This window comes from Ranitomeya variabilis, chromosome 8, assembly GCF_051348905.1.
Source record: "Ranitomeya variabilis isolate aRanVar5 chromosome 8, aRanVar5.hap1, whole genome shotgun sequence".
Taxonomy (NCBI): Eukaryota; Metazoa; Chordata; class Amphibia; order Anura; family Dendrobatidae; genus Ranitomeya; species Ranitomeya variabilis.
In genome coordinates, this window is record NC_135239.1 from 66736330 (window position 1) to 66760299 (window position 23970).

Here is a 23970-nt window from a genome sequence, read left to right on the forward strand (position 1 = left end):
AAGTGAGCGATGATGACTGCCCCAGTGTCATTTTAACTTATATGACATACACGGCACAGGAACATGAAGAAGAGGTAAGCACTAACAGCTATCTGGTTGACTGTGTGGGTGGGGAGGAGATAGGCAAGTAGAAAACACCATGGGGGCATCACAACCATGAACCAGACCTCAATTGGGACAATAAAACTTTCACACTCTTTATCTACGACCTGTACCATTATTTACGGCCGCAACTGTTCCTCCCCTTCACGTATTGCTAGTTCTGCTTTTCGTCACTTGTCTTATTTACTGCACTATTCTATGTTCTGTTGTATATAAGTATGTGACTCTTCAGATTTTGTGTTATACTCTTTCTGATTAGCGAGCATGCTCGCCACTGCTCGATGCTCTATCAAGCATCGGGGTGCTCTAGCACCATGCTAGAGGTGCCCCGGCCCCACATATTTTGCACCCCTTAGACAGCCAATAAACATGCAGGGATTTCCTGCCATACACGGTAATGCATTAGCTATGTTGGCTACCGACATTACTGTGCTTGTTCGGCCGCATTGATTCATCAGGTCATCCGACTCCGAGATGAGATGCTCTGCACACTGTCCTCTGGAAGCATTTCAGGGAGAGTTGAGCAAGGAGGGAGAGCTTAGATTAGAGCAGGCCTGCATAGGCAGTGTTTAATTGATATTGAAGTACTTGTATATTGCTGCAGCACCATTAAAGCAAAAGTCCTTTTCAGGGCTACATACTGTTCCTTCTCTAGTAAAACTGCTGTTACCTGCATTCAGTGTAGGGTTAGCTAGTGGAAGAGGATTATTTTTGGATTACAGGCATATAGGCAGGGTTTATTGCCTTACTGTCTGTCACAGCTCCAGGGTATTAATGCTGCGGAGAGAGCTGCACACAGCAGCCACGGAGCTGAGCTAAACGCCGGGTACTAACCTGGTCTCCCACAGGACCTTAGACATGTGACAGAGTGACCAGGTAACCAACAGGACCTAAGACATATGACAGAGTGGGAGGTGGTCAGGGGGCGGAGCCAGACACCGGGGACCAGAGAAGAGATAAATACTTAGAGAAATACCAAACAATCAGAGATCTGGGCCAGAAGATCATGAGGTACCAAAGGGACGACACAGAGGATGGTCAGAAGCAAAGCCAGAGGTCAGGAATCCAGAATAGCAAACAGAGAAACACACGGAAAGCAAGGTAAACATAGTGCAGACCGAACATACTCTAGGAATCAGGCAGACAAACCAAAACAGAACGTATAGCTGACAAGGAACCCCAGCTGGGAGCGAGTATAAATACCCCTCCCATCTTGAAAGAGAGGTCAACCATATTAACTCTATGAGAACAGGACATTAACCATGTCCTAACCATGACACTGTCCTTCTATAGGTATACGGCTGCTGCAAAAAAAAAAGTTCTTTTTAGGGCTACATATTTTAATTTCCCTATTAATACCTGAAAGTTTGCAGGCATATATTATATACCTAATTTAAAATTTTCTGGGCTTGCGATAAGAGACAGGGAAGTGGACGTGCTGCTAATGGTGCACGCAGAGGATGAGGCTGATGGCCAGGTGAAACTGTGCCTGCTCTGTGAGCATAGCAAACATTCTGATCCATGAGACCTAGCTTCCTGTCCCACTTTTCAGGGGTCATCTTCAACAGGGTCATCATGTGGCCCTCACGCCTAATTTTTAGACGGTCATCATGCTACCCTCGTTCTTAATTTTTCCAGGGTGTGCGTGATGCTCTCCCTGATTTTTACAGGATGCATAAAAGGCTGACTTCTAAAATTCTTATATATATGCACACCCCAAGGATAAATGTTTTTCAGTCCTTGCACTTAGTGCATAGGTTTTACTAGTCTAGGAGTCCCATTCCTTAAATATGGGAAAAAATGTTTTCTGAGGCACATGTCTTCCAGGGCGTATTGCAGTCCCTCCTTCTAATTTTTGGTGGCTAACATCCTGGACCTGCTCCCCTGGTTCGTGTGCAGACAGTGCCTGAACCTGTTCCCTTGGTCCTTGTGCGGCCAGAGCCAGAACCTGGTGTCCTGGACCATGTGGGGCCATTGCCCGAAACCTTGTCCCCTGGTGTGTTTCTATCCAGCCTGCTAGAAGTCTTCAAATCAGCCCTAGTCCTTAATCAGTGTCAGTTAACCTCACCCCTGAGGTCATTAGCTGCAGTACCAGGATCTGCCTAGGACTGGTACCTGGTGGCTCCCTACAGCCCAGTATTTCTCCACCATCAGGCGCTTCAGTGAGCTTCCTTGGCAGGTCCGACTCTGTGGCACAGTGGGTCCACGAACCATGTGCGCCACCTGCTGGCATAACAAATTACATTTATTGGTGAATACCGGTGGGTGTAGTTTTATTATTTTCCCTTCTACTCCATCTACTGTAGTTATAGGCGATGGAAAATTTGTTGAGAGATGGCCCAGCTATTAAGGGGTGTAGGAGGCGTTTTTTTTTTTCTCTTTTCAATTTTACCTTATATACAAGTCATTATACAGAGAAGAAAGTTTCCTAACATTTTTCTTGTAAAGTCCATTTTATCTTGTGTATGTTTTATTGTCATTCGGTTAAAGCGGAGTAATACTCTGACAACATTATTCCCTGCAGTGACCAAGGAGTCAGAGATGCATCCACGCATCTTCCTCATGCTGCTCCCATTGCATTTGAGCGCTGTTCCCGTCTATTTCAGTGATTTTATAGACCCCCAACCCTCTTGTAAAGGTCTTCTGGAAAAATTCTTGAGTTTCACATTGACTTACGTTATGCTCATTACTTGAGTTGAGCCCTTCCGAGAGTCTGACCTGCTTACTTCGAGTACCGAGCACATGAGCATTTTAGTACTCAGTCATCACTACTGACTATTCTAGAAAGCTGCAAGTTATTACCATCTTTTCAGTTAGGGCCGATGCAGATTTACCATTTTTTCTGTCATTTGAGAGAATTGGGTCAATTATGCAAATCGCACTCTGATCAAACTCTGATCAGAGTGTGATCCCAGTGTGATCCGAATGTTTGTGAAAATATCTGAATTTTGGCGAAAATGTTGACACCCTTAAACCAGATAGTTATATCACACAAAATACTGTGGCATGCAAAAGTATTCACCTCCTTGGCATTTTTCATGTTTTGTTACCGCACAATGTAGAATGTCATTGTTTTTTTTTTGAAGGTTTGCATAAGTTCATGTAAAGAACATATCTACAACTGTGAACATTTGGTTTTCTTTTTAATGTGAAGCAAACAACAAATATGACAAAATAATTGCAAACTTCAGTATGCATAACCATTCACCCCCCTAAAGTAAGTACTTTGTAGAGCCTTGTGCAGCAATTACAGCAGCATGTCACTTTGGATAAGTCTCTATGACCTTTCCACATCTCGCCACTGGGAATTTTGCCCATTCCTCAAGGCAAAACTGCTCCAGCTCTTTCAAGTTAGATGGTTTCCTCTGGAGAACAGCAATCTTCAACTCTAACTACAGATTCCCAATTGGATTAAGGTCTGGGCTTTGACTAGGCCATTTCAAAACATTTACATGTTTCTCCTTAAACCACTTGAGTGTTGCTTTAGCAGTATGCTTGGGGTTATTGTCTTGTTGGAAAGTGAACCTCTCTCCCAGGCTCAAATCTCTGACAGACTGAACAGGTTTTGCTCAAGAATGTGTCTGTATTTTGCACCATCCATCTTCCCCTCGGATCGGATTGTTTTCCCTGTCACCGAAAAAACATCCCCACAGCATGATGCTACTACCACCATGTTTCACTTTGGGGATGGTGTTCTTTGGGTAATGAGTTGTGTTGGTTTGGTGCCAGACATAGCAATTACCTTGGTGTTTAAAAAGTTCAGTGTTGGTCTCATCTGACCACAGCACCTTCCTCCATACATTTGGGTAGTTTCCCACATGTCTTTTGGCATTCTCAAAATTAGCCTTAAATTTGTTTGGAAGTAAAGGCTTTTTTTGCCTGCTCTTCCATAAAGGCCACCTCTATGGAGAGTATGGCTTATTGTGGTTATATGGACAGATACTCCACTCTGTGCTTGGGAACTCTGCAGCTCCTTCAAAGTTTTGGAGGGTGGCACTCTCTTGGCAGGTTTGTTGTAGTACCATGTTCTTTCCCCTTGATGGTGCTCCGGGAGATCATTAGAGTTGGAATTTTTTTTTTATAACCCAACCCTGACTTGTACTTCTCAACAACGTTGACCCTGACTTGTTTGGAGATCTCCTTGGTCTTCATGGTGGTGTTTGGAAAGTGGTGCCTCTTTCTTAATAGTGTTGCAGCCTCTGTGGCCTTTCTGAAAAGCTAAATTGTATTTACAGGCAGGTGACACTTAGATTACACACAGGTGGACGTCCTGTCACGGAGCATGTGACTTATGAAGGTAATTGCTTGCACCAAAAATGTTTAGGGGCTTCTTAGCCAAAAAGGGTGAATACATATGGACATGCCAATTTTTAGTTATTTGATCCCATAAATGTAATTATTTAATTTATGCCCGTATATACTCGAGTATAAGCCGACCCGAGTATTAGCCGACCCCCCTAAATTTGCCACAAAAAACTGTGAAAACTTAATGACTTTAGTATAAGCCTAGGGTGAGAAATGCAGCAGCTACCGGTAACTGTCAAAAGTAAAAATAGATACCAATAAAAGTAAAATTGATTGGGAAATCAGTAGGTTAAGTGTTTTTGAATATCCATATTGAATCAGGAGCCCCATACAGTACAATGCTCCATAAAGTTTATGATGGCCCCATAAGATGCTCCATATTAAAATATGCCCCATATAATCCTGCATAAAGGTTAATAATGGCCCCATAAGATGCTCCATAGACACATTTGCCCAATATAATGCTGCACAAATGTTGATTATGGCCACATAAGATGCTCCATAAAGATATTTGCCCCATATAATGCTGCACAAACCTTGATTATGGCCCCATAAGATGCTCCATACAGACACTTGCCCCATATAATACTCCACAAACGTTAATTATGGCCCCATAAGATGCTCCATAAAGATATTTGCCCCATATAGTGCTGCACAAACCTTGATTATGGCCCTATAAGATGCTCCATACAGACATTTGCCCCATATAATGCTGCACAAACGTTAATTATGGCCCCATAAGATGCTCCATAAAGATATTTGCCCCATATAGTACTGCACAAACGTTGATTATGGCCGCATACAGACACTTGCCCCATATAGTGCTGCACAAACGTTATGGCCCCATAAGATGCTCCATACAGACACTTGCCCCATTTGCTGTTGCTGCGATAAAAAAAAAATCTCATACTCACCTCTCCATCGCTCAGGCCCCCAGCACTTTCAATATTCACCTGATTTCGTTCCGGCCCTGCTCCATCTTCAGCGTCTTCTGCACTGACGTTCAGGCAGAGGGCGCACACTAACCACGTCACCGCGCTCTCTGACCTGAGTGTCACTGTAGAAGACGCTGAAGATGGAGCGGTGGCTGGAACGGGGAGCAGGTGAATATCGCGCAGCGCTCCCCCTCCCCATTATACTCACCTGCTCCTGGCGCGGTGCAGTCCCTGGTTCCCCAGCACCGCAGCTTCTTCCTGTATTGAGCGGTCACCGTTACCGCTCATTACAGTAATGAATATGCGGATCCACCCCTATGGGAGGTGGAACCGCATATTCTTTACTGTAATGAGCGGTACCATGTGACCGCTCAGTACAGGAAGAAGCTGGGGCGCTGGGGAGCCAGGGACCTGCAGGGACCGCGCCAGGAGCAGGTGAGTATAATTAGACAGCCCCTGCTCCCCCTCCCCTGCCGACCCCTGGGTATGACTCGAGTATGAGCCGAGAGGGGGACTTTCAGCCCAAAAAAATGGGCTGAAAATCTCAGCTTATACTCGAGTATATACGGTATATTTTTCTCACTTCACTTAGCCAACTTAGAATATTTAGTGCTGATGCATCACACACAAATCGGATTACAAAAATATTGAAATAGTTTGTAATTTAATAAAACATGTAAAAAGCCAGTGGGGTGAATACTTTTGCAAACCACTGTAGTTAATAAATAACATTTATGTCATGCCATGTCTACTTTAAATCAGCATCATTTTTCATACATTAGGAAGTTAGAAGGGTTAAAAGTTTATCAGCAATTTCTCATTATTTCCAATAATATTAACAAAACCATTTTTTTTTAGGGCCACATCACTTTTGAAGTCACTTTGAGTAGGAAGTCAATTTCTAATTCATTCATAACCTTGCACCTCTTCTGCTGTTTTCACAAACCCCCAGGCCCCCACCCATGAAAGTAATCTCATGCCCTTCCTTTTCATACCCCTTGCACTGAAGATTCAGGACCTCATTGACGTTCAGTCGACAAAGATACAGTACACAGGAAAAGTGGGCAGACTCTTGCAACACAGCTAGCCGTGAGGTAGCCCGGCTTCTAGCAACACAGTCCTCTATGATTCTCCTTTCCCACAGACCCTACAGAATGGGTAGAAGATGATCAATACTGAGCATGGAGCAAACAACAGGAAACAAGGGAGATACTACAGCACAAGTCATTCTGGCATTGATTTTTTAAAAGTAAGTATATCAGCCTCATCAGGTCTAAAATATCTGTTTAACAATGTATGCAGTTTCTATTGTGAAATCTGGTGACATCTCTTTTTAAAGGGACACTGTCACCTGAATTTGGAGGGAACAATCTTTAGACCTAGGGGCGGGGTTTTCGGGTGTTTGATGCACCCTTTCCTTACCCGCCGGCTGCATGCTGGCTGCAATATTGGATTGAAGTTCATTCTCTGTCCTCCGTAGAACATGCCTGCACAAGGATTGCCTTGTGCAGGCATGTACTACGGAGGACAGAGAATGAACTTCAATCCAATATTGCAGCCAGCATGCAGCCGGCGGGTAAGGAAAGGGTGCATCAAACACCCGAAAACCCCGCCCCTAGGTCTAAAGATTGTTCCCTCCAAATTCAGGTGACAGTGTCCCTTTAATATTGCTACAAGCTTCAGTCCAGAATTTTACTCCTCTACCTCCATGATTTGTTTGTCGTCTGTTAGATCAATAGTGATGAAATCAGGACACACTGTACTTGCAACTGAAGATTTAAAAGTAAATACTGTGCAGTCAAAGGAATTTTTAATAGAGCAATCATTAATGTTTAATCAGATAATCAAAAAATACACAAATTTACTGGGTCCTTGTGGTTTATTGCAGCAGGAACAATTTGGTAAATTGAATTAAAGTGTAGCCTGAAGTAGAAAAATAAGCAAAGTAGAGATAATAGTTGCCACGCTATATCTAGGCAGTCATACTCCACAAGGATGTACACTTAAGTCGGGTTCACATTAGCGTTTCTGTGCGCAGCGTATGATTCGCATAGATCCACATGTGTTCATATCTTTAATATGGTGTATGCAGGGACGTGCTTTTTCATGCTTCCGAATGCAGATGCGTACGCATGCGTCGTTTCGCGGTGTGCGGCAGTGTCCGGCGAATGCAACATGTTGCATTTTTTGAGGCGTCAAATATTGCGAAATCATGCGCATGTGGATGATTGCGGATGAGTGCATAAAAAAGCGCATTACTGTCTATGGGAACGCATTGGTACGCAAGGACATGCGTACACATGCGTTCGATTCGCATGTGTGATGCCCCAGGGACCTGGTCATCACAATGACATTGCTTTCTTCACAGGGAGAGTGATGTTAAGCTTGGAAGCGATGAAAGATCTTCTTTATCGGGTATCACAATGCACACAACATGTTCACACTCCAGGCCAGAAGGGGGAGCCCTAACCCTGTTTATGGGTGGCTTCCCTATATACATTCTGGTTTGGAGGGAAAGGGAGTTCAGTTCCTGTCAGAGAGACAGAGGAGAGTGCAGACAGACACAGTGTCAGAAGGTCTGAAGGGGCCCTGTAGTCTGAGATACTACAGCCCCTGGAGAAAGATAACAGAAAAGGAAAGAACATCGTTCAGTGAGCATGAAGGAGAGCGAGGCACAGGAGAGTGACAACAGGGGAGGACAGCTGCGAATGAGCTATCTCCCTGTGAAGCGCAGATTACCGGTAGCCGGAACACCGAGGTTGTGAGGGACTCTAAGACTTGCAGCAGAAACCGGCAGGACAGCTGAACTGCAAGTTACCTGTCCGCCTTAATACCCAGGAGGCACAGTGACACATAGAGCCCGGGTCATGACAGAGACCCTGTAAAAAGGCTCGAGTCACCTGTCATACGGGTTTGTGTCCTAACCTATATGGGGGACAGAGAAGAACTGTGAGAACCTTTTCAGAAGCCATAGGCAGTAAGTGACTACAATACCACCACACTATAGGAAAGCTTTTAACTCCACCTGGTAAAGGGGAACTCTGGATTTGCTTCCAAGCCGGCCGGACCCTGCCTGTACCTGTGATCTGGTGCCCTGGACTGTGGCTGCCTGCTACCATCAGTAAACCAGGTAAAGAGACTGCACCCCTGTGTCCTCTGTTCTTTACTGCACTGTTCACCATCTCCATCTACACACGCGAGCCCTGGGGACCTACGTCACCTGTGGGAAGTTATACCATCTAGCTGCCATACCATCACCCCAGAGGGTGATCAACTGACCGAACACCACAGGTGGCATCACAAACAAACTTTATTCCTAAAACCCTTTTAAAGACTTTCCCTTTTACATGGGTGCCCAGGGCCACGGACCGGGTCGCAGCCACCGTGACATCCCCCTGTGAGTACCAGACCCGGTACTGAGTATCCCAAGGCCCTGGTGGCGACTCACATGCGTACTTCACACTAATAATGTCCAGGAAATGATGTCACCACCTGCAAAATCCCTGATGTATAAAAGGGGGTCTGTAGACAGGTAGTCCATTACTCTCAAGATTCTGGATGCAAGCACAAGACTCTGGACAAGACTTTGGATGTAAGTATAGAAGCTTTGAAAATGTCTGTTTGTCTTTGCAGTCTGTACTCTGTACTATTTTTTTTCTGCTCCTTGTAGGCTGCTTGCTGCTCCGATCCTGCTGCTGCTGTCTTGGTGCTGCCATCCTGGAGCTGCCGTCCTGGTGCTGCTGCCTTCCTGGTGCTGCCTTCCTGGTGCTGCCGTCCTGGTGCTGCTGCCTTCCTGGTGCTGCCATCCTGGTGCTGCTGCCGTCCTGGTGCTGCCACCCTCCTGGTGCTGCGGTCTTCCTGGTGCTGCCATCCTGGTGCTGCTCCCTACCTGGTGCTGCCGTCCTGGTGCTGCCTTCCTTGTGCTGCTGCCTTCCTGGTGCTGCTGCCATCCTGGTGCTGTCGTCTTCCTGGTTCTGCTGTCTTCCTGGTGCTGCCGTCCTGGTGCTGCTGCCTTCCTGGTGCTGCCTTCCTGGTGCTGCCGTCCTGGTGCTGCTGCCTTCCTGGTGCTGCCATCCTGGTGCTGCTGCAGTCCTGGTGCTGCCACCCTCCTGGTGCTGCGGTCTTCCTGGTGCTGCCATCCTTGTGCTGCTCCCTACCTGGTGCTACCGTCCTGGTGCTGCCTTCCTGGTGCTGCTGCCTTCCTGGTGCTGCTGCCATCCTGGTTCTGCTGTCTTCCTGGTGCTGCCGTCTTCCTGGTGCTGCCTTACTGCTGTGCTGTTGGATTACTGCCTGTAAGGTAAGTATTGGCGTCTATTGTTCTTTTTTGGGGGGCTACATTGTATTTGGCTCTTAACAAGTTATGAATTTGTTTTTTTTGCATTATTTGAGGTCTGTAAGCCACGCATTTTTTTGTTATTTTGACCATTTCAAATTTTTTCTTATTTTCAGAAAATAAATGCAAAAATTATTGCTTAAAACTTCAGAGACATGTTGTCAGTAGTTTATAGAATAAAAGAACAATTTACATTTTACTGAAAAATATACCTATAAAGAGAAAAATGAGACAAACTGAAAATTTTGCAGTGGTCTCTTAATTTTTGCCAGAGCAGTATGTATAGCTGATCACATCTAGAGCACATCCCCCACTTTTTCCCCAAACTTGTAGATGGTGCCAAATGAAGAAAAAAAGTGGCACAGTGAAGCAATACAGAGCAACAACACCTCCCTTTTATCCCCCCCATGGAAAACAGGGGAAAACATGGAAAACATTTTTATCCTTAAAAATAAAATGTATTACCTGTGAGGCAGTGACCCCTGGTACAGCTAGGGGGCACTGTTTGTGTTCTCCAGAATGTACATGGAGGCGTAGTGAGGCCATGGGAATGCATGGCAGTTGCAGGCATTATTGTGAATGGCAGGTATGTGTGTCGCAGAGGAAGATACTCTGCACTGTCAGCCTGAAGTAAGGATGTTCTGGGACCTGTAGTCCCACAAGTAATTGTGTTGTTTTAAGAGGGAGGCTGACAGGGCTAGTTCTGAGAGCTGGTCGGGTCGAACTAGCCACACACACACCTCCCACTTATGGGAGTGGTTACAAGCATATAATGTGACCATGGTGGTCACATGGTGGATAATGTATGGACCTGAGTGGTCTGTGTGCCAGGTCCTGGAAGGCCTCTGTGTTGGGAGGTCCTGGGAATAGGACTAGATCCCTGAAGAGCACATGGGGAGGCCTGGACCTGAGGGCCTGTGTGTTGGACGGTCCCAGGAGGTAACGGACATCCTGAATAGCGCACAGAGAGGCCGTGTGTGCAGAGTCCGTGATGGCACTGCGTTTGGGGAGCTACAGTCCGTCTGAGGATCTGGACTGTCAGATGGCCTGGTGAGCAAGATATTGCCCGGGACGGTGATCCCAGTTCAGCAGCTTCCCTGAGAGAGTACTGTGTTAAAAACTGTGCCTATGTGCCTGAATATCATGGTCAAGCGAGTGTCTCCCAACACATGCGGTGAACGCTAACTCACATACCACAGAAATAATGTCCCCTTATTGACCCCAACCATAATTGTGTTCCCCATTTGCCACCATAAACTAATAATGTATGTTCCTCATTCTGGTGGCCCCATTCTGGCACCCTTTATTTATTAATGTCCCCCATCATGGGCCCCTTTTTAATAATGTCCTCCATACTGGGCCCATTTATTTAATAATATCCCCATCTTGGTTCCTTTATTTAATGATTTCCTCCATCCTGGGTATTTTATTTTAAAACGTCCTCCATCCTGTCCACTTTATTTAATAATGTCACCCAACCTGAGTCCCTATGTTGCCCCATCCTGGGTAAGTATGTTGCCCCATCCTGGGCCCCATGGTCCCGGGCCCCTATGTTTCACCATCCTGGGCCCATATGTGCCTCTATCCTGGGCCCCTATTTCTTCATCCTGAGTCCAATCTCTAAGTCCACTATCTTAGCCTCCTATGTTACTCCATCCTGGGCCTCTATGTTCCAAGGCCTCGGCCCCTATACTGAGTACCTATGTTCCTCCGTCCTTGTCCCTTATGATTGTCCACCACACACGTCCTCTTGCTGCTTCATATCCCCCACCAGCCTATCAACAACGTATGACGTTACTGCCATGCGTCAACTGAGACAGGTGCGATGACGTAAGCTATCATTCTCTGATAGGCTGGTAGTCGTTTTTTCTATTGCGGTGCAGGGAGCTGCACATTCAGTTGAATCCAGTATGGTTACTGGCACACACCCTGTGCATTATATTTGGTCAGCCGACCCTGTGCATCCAATGTTTGGATGGTGTTAATTGACACTGTGATTAGTGACTGTGTACTATTATTCTTAGCATGTGTGAATTTAGGCAAAAACTGCATGCACATAAATCTATGTACTGTATACAAGATAACCATAGTATTCACTCAAAGATATCTGCTGTGCCTCAAAAAAACATACTAGCCCACCTAAAGATAGCACGCACTACAGCTTACAACCAAAAATATAGATTTTTATTTATGATATCTTAAATTAGGTAAAACTGTGAGACAGTACACACATTGTCACACAAAGTAGAAGCAACGGGCAGTGCAGCAACCATGGCTGAGGTGTGCTTCAAAGTCCCACCACGCTACAGGAAAATGAGGATCCTGGCTGGGTGAGTGTTCAGTAAGGCCGTACTGGGCCGCAGGCCTTCAAAGGGAGGACGCCATGACAGGGTTAAGTGATAATACATGAGAAAGCATTGGGTTGAGGGAATTTTGGGTGGGGAAGGGTTAATAAATTTGAATCAGGGGAATGATGTATGGCTAGGGGGAGGGGGAATGGGGAGAAGAGGCGGAGTAAGGGCGGGCAGTATAAGGGGCAACGGCCATCTCAGTGGGGCAACCATTTTAGGTCCCCCACCGTACTAGAAACAAGCTCAGAGCTGATTTTAGTTATGGAGATTGAGGCAATTTTGCAGCAATTGAGAGCGGCTGCGGGAACCAGAGGTGCGGGATGGCTGCAGGCATCCATTCAGGGCCTGCTGCCTGATGAGGGAGCCGACCAACCCCAAGGTTTAAGTGCAGGGCGACGGACTCGGAGGTCTAGGCCTCCGGAGCGCTTCAGCCCTGAGGCTACCCCCAGGGCCCGGCGCCGTATAAGGAGCCCCTCTAGGGACCCTCCGGCCGTGGTCACGAAGCGTCGGCAGCCGGCGCGTAAACCTGCGGCTGGGAGGAATCCGCAACACCGGCGGGGCCTGCAACAGGGGGAGGTGTCGGCCTCCCCTGCAGCGATGGTGTCTGGAGGAAGCGTGGATCCAGGAGCAGGAGCGGCCGCTGCCCAACCAGGAACGGGCTCGGCTCGGCGGGGCAGAGAGGTACTGAAGAGCACACGAGGGCCTGCTAGTCAGGTGCCTTCAGCGCAGGGGGGAAACCGGCAACGCGAGCACTCACCAGCAGCAGAAGGAGCCAGGGATCCGGGGTCAGGAACGGCTGGGGCCCCTTCGGTTCGGCCCCAGGCTCGGCATTCATCCAGCAGCAGTGAGGAGTCGGCGGGGCGAGCATCAGCACGCAGGGCGGCTGGTGAGTGGCAGTGGGGAGTCTCCTCCTGCTCATCGGCTGCTGCTGCTGCTACAGAGAGCAGAGCTGGACGTCCCTGTGCTGCAGCTGGGAGGGGGAGGGGGAGGGGGGGCGAAGCTGACCGCAGGCATGGAGGAGATCGCTGTGTAGTAGGAGGGAGGGAATCTCTGGCCACTGGGGAGGGGGAGAGGAGGGGGGAGCATGGATTAGGCCATTCATTTAGAAGAAGAGGATCATCAGATGGATTTGAACCAGGACATGTGGGACGTATGGACACTGGGGACGCAGCGGTCGAGTCAGGCTGGCTGCACACTGCATCAACTTCCATGGGACAGCACGAGGATGGAGGAAGCACGCACCCAGAGAGATCGCGTCAGGACGCCGGATTGGCGGCTGCTGGGAACACAGCACCCAGGCAGCCAGGTGAGCGAGACTGCACTTCTTTTTACTTACCTGCACTAGCCTCAAATGTGAATGCAAGGGGGGAGGAATTATCTGTTGGGGGGGCTAGTGGCGGCTCTGGTGTTTTATTACAAAGTCTTAAAGATTTAGTGTGGTTATGGGAGGCGGGGAGTGCGCAGGGTACGTTATCTCCCTCGGCGGCTTGGTTAGGTAATAGAAGGGGTATAGGGGATGGAGAAAGAAGTCTGGAGTCACGTCCTGTGGTACAGAGCGAGGTAACGGGGGTTACTGCGGCGGCTGGGGACGAGGCGGCTTCGGGCAACGCAATAACGGGTCAGGTATCCACGGCGGTTGATAACGGGGGCAAAGATAAAGATGAAGCAGTGCGTTTAGGGGATGCTGCAAAATGTGAAGTGTATGTCTGTTTTGAGGGGCCTCTGGGAACACATTTAAAGCAGGAAGTAAGGGATAGGATTTGGAAGGGGGAATACGTGGAGATATTCTCACTTCTCCCACTCGAACGTTTTAATTTAGACAGGGTCAGACGGGATGAGTATAAAAAGGAAGACGAGGAGAGGAGACGTTTTCGTTTGATACCCCGCACATTCAATAATTGGTTACAGGCTTTCGCTATATTGGCTAGTGTGATTGGGGAAAAAGCGCCAGAAAATTGTTCGCCCCTATTCTGCTATATGGATACCATAGGGGAGGCATATAGAGTATACGGGGGACAAGGATGGTTGAGATATGATGAACAATTCCGCCAGAGGAAAGCAGTTCGTCCAAACATTAGATGGGAACATAAAGACATAGCTCTATGGATGAGAGTGACGGCCCCTGGAAAAGGGGGTTCGGGTTCACAATCGTTTCTTGGGGGCACCGGGGGTTCAGGGCAGTCAGGGCACTCGGTGGCAGTACAGAAAGGACTGTGCTTCTCATACAATGACGGCGCATGCAGGTTCGGCGCCAAGTGCAAATTCAAACACGAGTGTTCCGCCTGCGGAGGTAATCATGGGGTGTCGAAGTGCTTCAAGGGAGGAAAACAGAAGGGATCTGAGGGTTTTGAAAAAAGGGGTGACACCGGTTCGGCTGGAAGAGATGGAGCACTTCCTAAATAAATACCCTGACAAAGAGGCTGCAAAAATTGTTGCGTGACATGGAGGTGAGGTTATCAACCAGGAATTTGAAATCAGCCAGGGAATTCCCAGAAGTGGTCACTGAAAAATTGCAAAAAGAAGTGGCTTTAGGTAGAATGGCTGGGCCGTTTGACACAGCCCCCATGGTTAACCTGAGAGTGTCGCCATTGGGGGTTGTACCAAAAAAGGAGCCTAACAAGTTCAGGTTGATTCATCACCTCTCATTTCCGAAGGGCTCTTCGGTAAACGATGGAATTGACCCCCAATTGTGTTCTGTGTTATATACTTCTTTTGATTCGGCAATGTCATGGGTTAGAAAATGTGGACAAGGGGCCATGTTGGCAAAGACGGACATTGAGGCAGCGTTTAGACTGCTACTAGTTCATCCGGACAGTATGCATTTGCTTGGTTGTTTTTGGGACGGGGGATTTTTTGTGGATCGTTGTTTACCGATGGGGTGTTCATTGTCATGCGCCTATTTCGAAGCATTTAGTACGTTTTTAGAATGGGTAGTTAAGGACGTGACAGGACTCGGTTCTTGTGTTCATTATCTGGATGATTTCTTGTTTGTTGGGTCGGCCTTTTCTTCGGATTGTTCGGTTTTACTTCACTCGATGGAAGGGGTGGCTAAAAAATTTGGCGTTCCGTTGGTAGCGGAAAAAACGGTTGGGCCTGTTACATCTTTGAGTTTTCTGGGTATTGAAATCGACACGGTGGCAATGGAGTGTAGATTGCCTGAGGACAAACTGGTGAACATGAGATTGGAGGTGAAGCGTGTGGGTAGCTTGAAGAAGGTAACACTTCGTGAGGTCCAGTCGTTGCTTGGTAAACTGAACTTCGCATGTCGGATCATGCCAATGGGAAGAGCCTTTTGTCGTAGACTTTCATTGGCCACGGTTGGGATTAGGGCGCCAAATCATTTCATACGGCTTAGAAGGGATCTGAAGGATGATTTGAAAGTTTGGGAATTTTTTCTGGATTCATACAATGGAAAGTCACTCTGGATTGCGCCGGTGGTGTCGGCGGAGTTTCTCGGCATTTTGGTCGGTTCAGCGGACGAATCGGGTTTTTCTTTGTTTTTTCGGAACGAATGGTTAGTGGCCGAGTGGCCAAAAACGTGGAAAGAGAACGGTTTAGTGGCTGATATTACACTACGCGAAGTTTTTCCTATCGTGGTAGCTTTGACACTATGGGGAGGCAATGTTCGAGACAAGAAAATATGTTTTTGTTGCGGCTCAGTTGGGGCCATGGAGGCTATTAATTCATTGTCATCATCAAAACACTCTCTTCTGCGAGTTTTACAACAATTGGTTTGGGCTGGTTTGAATTTTAATTTGTGGGTCACGGCGGAACTTGGGGTTTTGAAATATAACAAAATTCTTGAAGCTCTTTCTTCTTCGCAGTGGGATCGTGTTCGGGAGTTGGCACCTCAAGTGGAACCCACGGGGAAGGTTTGTTCAGAGGAGCTTTGGAATCTTCCGCTGGGGCAGTGAGAGACTTGTTGGCCAGATCGCTGTCGGCTGGAACTTGGTCGCACTATACGAGGGCCTGGGATTCTTGGGTCCGGTGGAAAAATCAGATGAGTGCGGATTTAGAGGACGAAAGCAAATTGATTTTATTTATCGGTCATATCTGGGAGTCAGGTTGGTCAGTGTCAAAAATCAATAATTCGTTATCAGGCTTGGCTTTTGGCTTTAAACTTAGAGGGTTGCAGGATTTGACAAAATCGTTTCTGGTCCGGCAGGTGGTAAAAGGCTGTCGTAAAGGCTGGAAGGTGTCAGACGGTAGGCGGCCGGTGTCATATGAAGTTTTATTAAATCTGGAAAATCAGTTAGAGGCTGTGTGTTCGGATATGGGGGAAGTAATTTTGTTTAGATTAGCATTTTCTCTAGCATTTTTTGGTGCGTTTCGGTTAGGTGAATTGGTTAGTCCTTCCAAGTGTAAGAAAGGTGGTATACTGAGGCAGGATGTGGACATGTTTGGGGACAGGCTAGTGATAATTTTGCGTTCTTCCAAAACGGATACTGCAGGTAAAGGTTGTCGAGTGGTTCTTTTTGAGGTAAACGGCTCTCCAGTTTGCCCGGTAAAATGTTTGAGGGAGTTCCTGTCTGGTCCAGGTTCGGGGGATTGCCCATTGTTAGTGCATAAGGATGGGTCATTTCTCTCCCGTTTTCAATTTTTGACTGTATTTAGACGTTGTTTGGAAAAAGGGGGCATTTCAGCGAAGAATTTTAGTGGGCATTCATTCCGGATTGGGGCGGCAACGGAGGCTGCCAGGAGGGGTCTAGGAGATGAAATGGTTCAGAGGATCGGTCGGTGGGAATCAGTAAGATTTCGTTCTTACATTCGCCCGTCTTTGTTGTAACGGATTGATCTAATTGACCGCAGTTTTCCTTTTCAGTTATACGGTGTTGATGTTTCCTTTTCTATTTTCAGAGCCGAGGCAATTGCTTATTTGGATCATGGGTCATTCATTTGTATTCTGGGCGGCATTGAGGGCCGACGTTCGGCCGGACGGGAGACAACTGGGAGTGCCCCGATCGCGTGGAACCCTGAGGTGGATCGGAAAAAGGGGTATGATGTGGAAGCAATTGCTGTCGGAATTCCACAGATTTGTTCGATTGGATCGGGTGCCAGACTTGTTGGTGGTTCATTTGGGGGGCAATGACTTGGGCAAACGTCCCTGTAGGGAACTAATTAAGGATATCAAGTTTGACATGTTACGGCTTTGGTCTATGTTTCCACGTTTGTTGGTTGTTTGGTCGGACATTGTGCCCAGGAAGGTTTGGCGCGAGGCAAGATCTGTTCATGGTGTGAACAAGGCGAGGATTAAGTTAAACAGAGCGATTTCACGTTTTATGGTGAGAAATGGGGCACTTGTGGTTCGGCATAAGGATCTGGAGTCTGGGCAAGGGGAATACTGGAGGAAAGATGGGGTCCATTTAAATGCGATAGGTCTAGATTTGTGGTGTCTGGCGATTCAAGAGGGCATTGAGAAAGGTATTTTGGTATGGCGTGACATAAATGTTTGAGGGGTCAGAACATTTATGCTGGTGGCGTGGGGGGGGAGGTCCTCGAGGTTGGTGGTGATGGAAATGGTGGATCGGAGGGGGGGGATCTCTAAGGTCCTGGACTCCCCCGTGGGTGAACAAATTTGGAATGGAACAAAAAGATCACATGGAGGTGATAATTAGGATATATGGGTAATTTTGGAGGAAATTGGCCGGGTGAGTCTATGGGCGTCTCTGAGCTGGAGCGTAGCGGCTAGAGGCAAGACGTGACCTGGAGGCCAAGTTTTACGGTTATGGAAGACAAGTTTTTATGGTCTGGAGGCCAAGTTTATTACATTTTGGGGCTTCGAGGACCACCCTCCCCGTGGTTAATGTTTAATAAATAAACTGTTTGTTATTATGTGTTAATAAACGGCTGCTGTGGCCAACTTATCCAAATACCATTGTGGTCAGTTTTTTATTTTGGATAAAGCGGTCGGGCCGTTTGGTTGAAGGGTAAAAATGAGGAGTAAAAAAGGTGGGTAGAGAAACTCATGGGGATTCACGTATACCAACTGTCAAGTAAGGCCGTACTGGGCCGCAGGCCTTCAAAGGGAGGACGCCATGACAGGGTTAAGTGATAATACATGAGAAAGCATTGGGTTGAGGGAATTTTGGGTGGGGAAGGGTTAATAAATTTGAATCAGGGGAATGATGTATGGCTAGGGGGAGGGGGAATGGGGAGAAGAGGCGGAGTAAGGGCGGGCAGTATAAGGGGCAACGGCCATCTCAGTGGGGCAACCATTTTAGGTCCCCCACCGTACTAGAAACAAGCTCCCACCCACCCTCCCTTTTTTGTTGGTTGCTTTGGAAACGTTCATAGGTGATGTCAAGGTCGTTAAGAAAAAGGGGTTATTATCGTTGTATTGCTCGAATTATTGCGTTATGTTTTCTGTTGTTTTGTCGCAGCAGCAAGGCGTGGGGGGGGAGGTCCTCGAGGTTGGTGGTGATGGAAATGGTGGATCGGAGGGGGGGGGATCTCTAAGGTCCTGGACTCCCCCGTGGGTGAACAAATTTGGAATGGAACAAAAAGATCACATGGAGGTGATAATTAGGATATATGGGTAATTTTGGAGGAAATTGGCCGGGTGAGTCTATGGGCGTCTCTGAGCTGGAGCGTAGCGGCTAGAGGCAAGACGTGACCTGGAGGCCAAGTTTTACGGTTATGGAAGACAAGTTTTTATGGTCTGGAGGCCAAGTTTATTACATTTTGGGGCTTCGAGGACCACCCTCCCCGTGGTTAATGTTTAATAAATAAACTGTTTGTTATTATGTGTTAATAAACGGCTGCTGTGGCCAACTTATCCAAATACCATTGTGGTCAGTTTTTTATTTTGGATAAAGCGGTCGGGCCGTTTGGTTGAAGGGTAAAAATGAGGAGTAAAAAAGGTGGGTAGAGAAACTCATGGGGATTCACGTATACCAACTGTCATGTTGTTATCTTGGCGATGTGCCTCTGCAGACCACATGCTGCCGCTTGACATAGCAGGCCAGGACAAGAATAGAGATGAATGAGGGAAAATAGAGTGCAAAAATAAACTCTTCTTTACTGAACAACTTGATGAGAAATATATACATCAGATAACAGGCACAACACTTTAAGAATACTTTTTTCTGTACAATTCAGAGGCAGGAACTTTGCAAGTACAAAAGGAGGTCCTTTGCTTCCATTGCATATTACATAAGTCCAATAAGCCATTATGGGAACCTCATATTCACCTGTGAGTGCTGCACGGGTCAAGGCGTTTCGCTGCTGGAACCTAGTAGCTTGTATCAACTTACAGTTCATTCGTGAGGACTTCACTGGCTGAGGTGCATCAATACGACTCCTCACTACTAATCTCAGAGTCCATTCCATGATGGCCACACTGTCATTCTTGTGCAACTGCATCGGTAATTGCCCAAGGGAGAACTCATGTCCCATCTTGGTCATCTTCTCCTCTATGACTCTTAAACCTGGTGACATGCTAGCTTCTTTTCTAGTATAGTGTTTTCGTAAGAACTTCTTCCTTCACTTGGTCCTTACTTTTTGCACCCTTGCCTGAGATTAGAAATCCTTCTACTACTTTGCCCTTGTTGCTTTCAGAATATGCTATCCGATATATGGTCTCCCCTCTTCACACAAAAATACCCATTTCAATGCAGGTTTGAGAAAGGATTGCAGCGTAGCAACCCTTGAGGCAGTCCACCTCCAGAAATTACTCCCACTCCCTGAGCTGTGAACTGTGTAGATGGGCATTAAGGTACCTCCATTTAATGGAGCAGTGATTAACATAAATTATGTGCCTGGTACGTTCTTCCTACAAGAGCCCCTATATGTTATTGAATGATAGCACTAGTTTTCATTATAACTTGTGGTCTGTGCTGGCTACTCTTGGCCCATCCATCCAGGCTTTAGTAAATACCTCCACTTGCTTCTTCTCCACCACCACTTCGGCAATCCATCTAGCCATGGATGCAGTGCTCACTCTCATAGAACGATAGCACCCTGGTCTAGCTAGCGAAGGTAAGGTAGCTAGCCTATTTGCTCATCCTCAGACAGCAAACCAGGCCGGGACAAATGGTTTTGGATCCATCTCAGATTCTGCGGCTTGGCTTGCCTTCTACTTGGGGACCAAGTGGCCTTTTCAAACAGGCCACCTGATCAAAGCTCTTCTCCAGACAGCAGGTTTCGGACTACTCCTGCTGTCCCACAGGTCAGACTGAGGTGAAACTGCCTCTGGCATTTTTTTCAGCTACAGTGTTGGCATTCCACTGGCAATGTGGTCAATCAGTCCCTCCATGGTGTCACTCTCAAGCTCTGGCTTCAACCACTCAATAAGCTGGCGAAAGCAACCAAGGCCTTTGCCTCAGGCAAACGGTGATTCAAAACAGAGCGTTGCGGCCTGCTCACCTTCACCGACACGTACCTGGATACAGGCTATGACCTTTGTCTCCCCTCCAGTTTTAACCCAGTCCCTGACATTTTGTTTGTGGGACAACTCTGCTTTGAACGCTGCTTGCTATATATGGGACAAAAATATGTCTTCATGGCTCTCTGGAGCTAAACAATCATTCCCAGAGAGTAGCATACAGTCACTCTCTGCCTCGCTCAAGTTGTTGCCCCAGCTCCAGGCTTCTCCTCCATCCAAAAATAATCAATGGAGTACATAACCAGTCTATAGTACCAACATTCTCATATTATAGATTTATTGACAGAAGTAATAACGCGACTGGATGGGACCATAACGGACCAACTGCATATTCACTAAGAATGCACTACCCAAAAAGAAGCAGTCATAAAGTTCAAATATATAAACGTGTAAAAAACTTTATTTAGCATTAACATTAACAGGTATAAAACATAGCAAGTGGGAAGTCCCCTGCACCAAACTCAGCACATACAATGGGACAGGTGGAGGCACATGTGGCAGTACTTCTATCAAATATCGTTGCTATCCAACAACATCATGAATAAAGAAATTCAGTCATAGTAGACCAACAGCAACAACATATTTGTGGTATCATATTTACATGCAAGTGTAACAAGTATACATACCAACAAGCAGGATGTCAAAGCATACACGCACACATCTCCCGTCCACCCGACGCGCGTTTCGGCTAATACCTTCCTCAGGGAGCGTGCATCTCCTCCATCGAAGTCTGAATCTGGCTACCACTCTTGGTATAAAACTAAAAACTCCTCTAGGAAGAGACAGATAATCCACCATAGCCAAAGGAGAGTCTCTCTCTCCAGTCTAATAATACTACTTCCTCTCGTTCCTAGCCTAATGGCACTAACTTTTAACTTGCTGCACACATCCTGATGTGGCTCCACCCTTCCATGGGTAGAAGTTTGTCTGAAATGTACCGTAATACTTTTCCTTGGCAGTCTCATGTTTTCTTTCCTCACTTCCGAGTTGGCAGGCCTATTTCTTCCATTGTACCTTTTTTTCGGGTGCGCTTTTCTTGGGGCTGAACCACTGATGGGTTGTGCAAATCTTTGCGCCATTCTGCGCCATCTATGGCCACTATATGCAGAGGTTTTTTTTGTACTGCAACAACAATCGCTATCTTGCCATCCAATTCAGAGGCTATCTTTTAACAAGCTCCAAATGCCATTTTCCCTTTTTCATGAGTATCCCCTATTCTCTTCTCTATCTTCTGCTAGCCTTGATCATGCTGACTATGCAAAATGTAATGGGTGAGCTGACAGCTGTGACTGAGTTGCGTATCAGCACTCCACCATATTACAGAAAAATGGTGATCCTGGCCGAGTGTATGTTACCTTGTGCTGTTGTTACCTTGGCAATCCTCCTCTGCAGACTGTATTCCACCATTGACATGGCAGGCCAGGATAAGATGGAATAGAGATGAATAAGGGAGACCAGAGTCCAAAAATAAACTTTTCTTTACTGAATAGCAGTGGTACATTACTTCCATTACATGTTACATAAGTCCAGCAAACCATTATGGAAACCTCCATATTCCCCTGGCTGAGATGCGACTTCTCACTACTATTTTCAGAGTCCATTTGATGAGGGCCACTCACTCCTTGCTGTGCCACTGCATCTGTAATTCCCCATATGAGTACTCGTGTCCCAGCCTGGCCATCTTTTCCTCTATGACACTCAGTCCTGTGGCTGCATTCTATCTTCTTATCTAGTATCGTTCATTTGCTTAAGACCTGCTTGCCCAATAAATAAGGAGTCTTTTCTTCACTTAGGGTACCGTCACACAGTGCCATTTTCATCGCTACGACGGCATGATTCGTGACGTTGCAGCGTCGTATGATTATCGCTCCAGCGTCGTAGACTGCGGTCACACGTTGCAATACACGGCGCTGGAGCGATAATTTCATGACGTATTTGCGATGTAGAAGCCGTTGGTTACTGTGCGCACATCGTATACAACCTGTGTCACACGATGCAATCATGCCGCCACAGCGGGACACTAGACGACGAAAGAAAGTTTCAAACGATCTGCTACGACGTACGATTCTCAGCGGGGATCCGGATCGCAGTAGCGTGTCAGACACTGCGGTATCGTAACGATATCGCTAGAACATCACGAATCGTACCGTCGTAGCGATGAAAATGGCACTGTGTGACGGTACCCTTAGTCATTGCTCTAAGCTCTCCTGCCTGAGATGAGAAATCCGTCTCCTTCAGAACATGTGATCTGATATATGGTCTCCCCTGTTTGCACATAACCCCCCTTTCCAATGCAGGTATGCTACATTAGGTCCATATAGACTAGGGATGGACAAAAAATGCACATAAGGCATTTACAAGTAGCATGCGGTTTTATTGCTTTTTTTGCGCTCATCTTGTGATGTTTTCAAACCAGAGCAACTGTATAGCTTTAGATAGCAAAACCCAATTGTTGCTACTCCACTGGTTGGTTAAACCCACATCAATATTTACCAAAGGGAGAAATGAGGGTGTGCTGCGCTGCTCAAAGCTGCAACCAGGAATTTCAAGGCCACATACTGGACATTTTGAGACTCCACCCAGGCTCTGCCCAAGCTCAATCTCCACACTTCAAACCTTCCACAGTCCCACCTTCTGCACCACCTCGACAATAATCACACATTAACTATTCCCATAGAGCACCATATCGCATACATAGCCAGCAGCTTTTGTTTTGGCCCAAAGAATTTTGTAAGCCGCTACCAAGACAATGTAGAATCTTTTGGCAGGCCCTGCTCTACTCTAACCTAATAAAAATGTCTTAAAATAGCCAACACTCTGTTGAGGTATATTTTCTTCATTTTTCTTGAAGGGAATGTGTCATATACATTTTTTAAACTAATTGAAACAAGATTGTGATAATTTTTTTATAATCTGCATTTCTGATTGCAGATTATTATTTTCTGTACATTTATGGAAGCTCCTCTCTTGCCTGTTTGCAGATATGGACATTGGATGCATGCATGTATATCACAAGACATTATAGAAGACTAAGTAACTGGACAAGGTCTTCAAAGCAAGGAACATTTCACTGGCGGCGAAGACACGGTTCGTACAAGGTTGATGTGAAAACTGAAAGATAAAGTAACAAGACAGAAGAAGAATCAACACCTTTGAAATGTGGTGCTGGAGAAGGATGCTATCAATACCATGGATGGCAAGAACAAACAAATCAATCTTGGAAAAAATCAAGCCAGACATGTCATTCAAAGCAAAGATCACCAAGCTACAACTTGCCTACTTTGGACATATCACTGGAGAAGAACATAATGGTCGGAAGAATAGAAAAAAACAAGACCAAGAGGAAGATCAGCAACCCGATGGCTTGTTACAATGAAGATAAAGCAAGAGAAGACCCTCGTGGACCAATCTAGCCTTGCACAATCGATCTTCCTACAGAGCGTTCATCCATCAAGTCACCATGTCTTGAGATTGAGCTGAAGGTCATTATTAATAATGATTTATTCCCTTGGGAGAGTTTTCTACACGTGTTGTCAGGTTTATTGACCCGCAGATGTCATT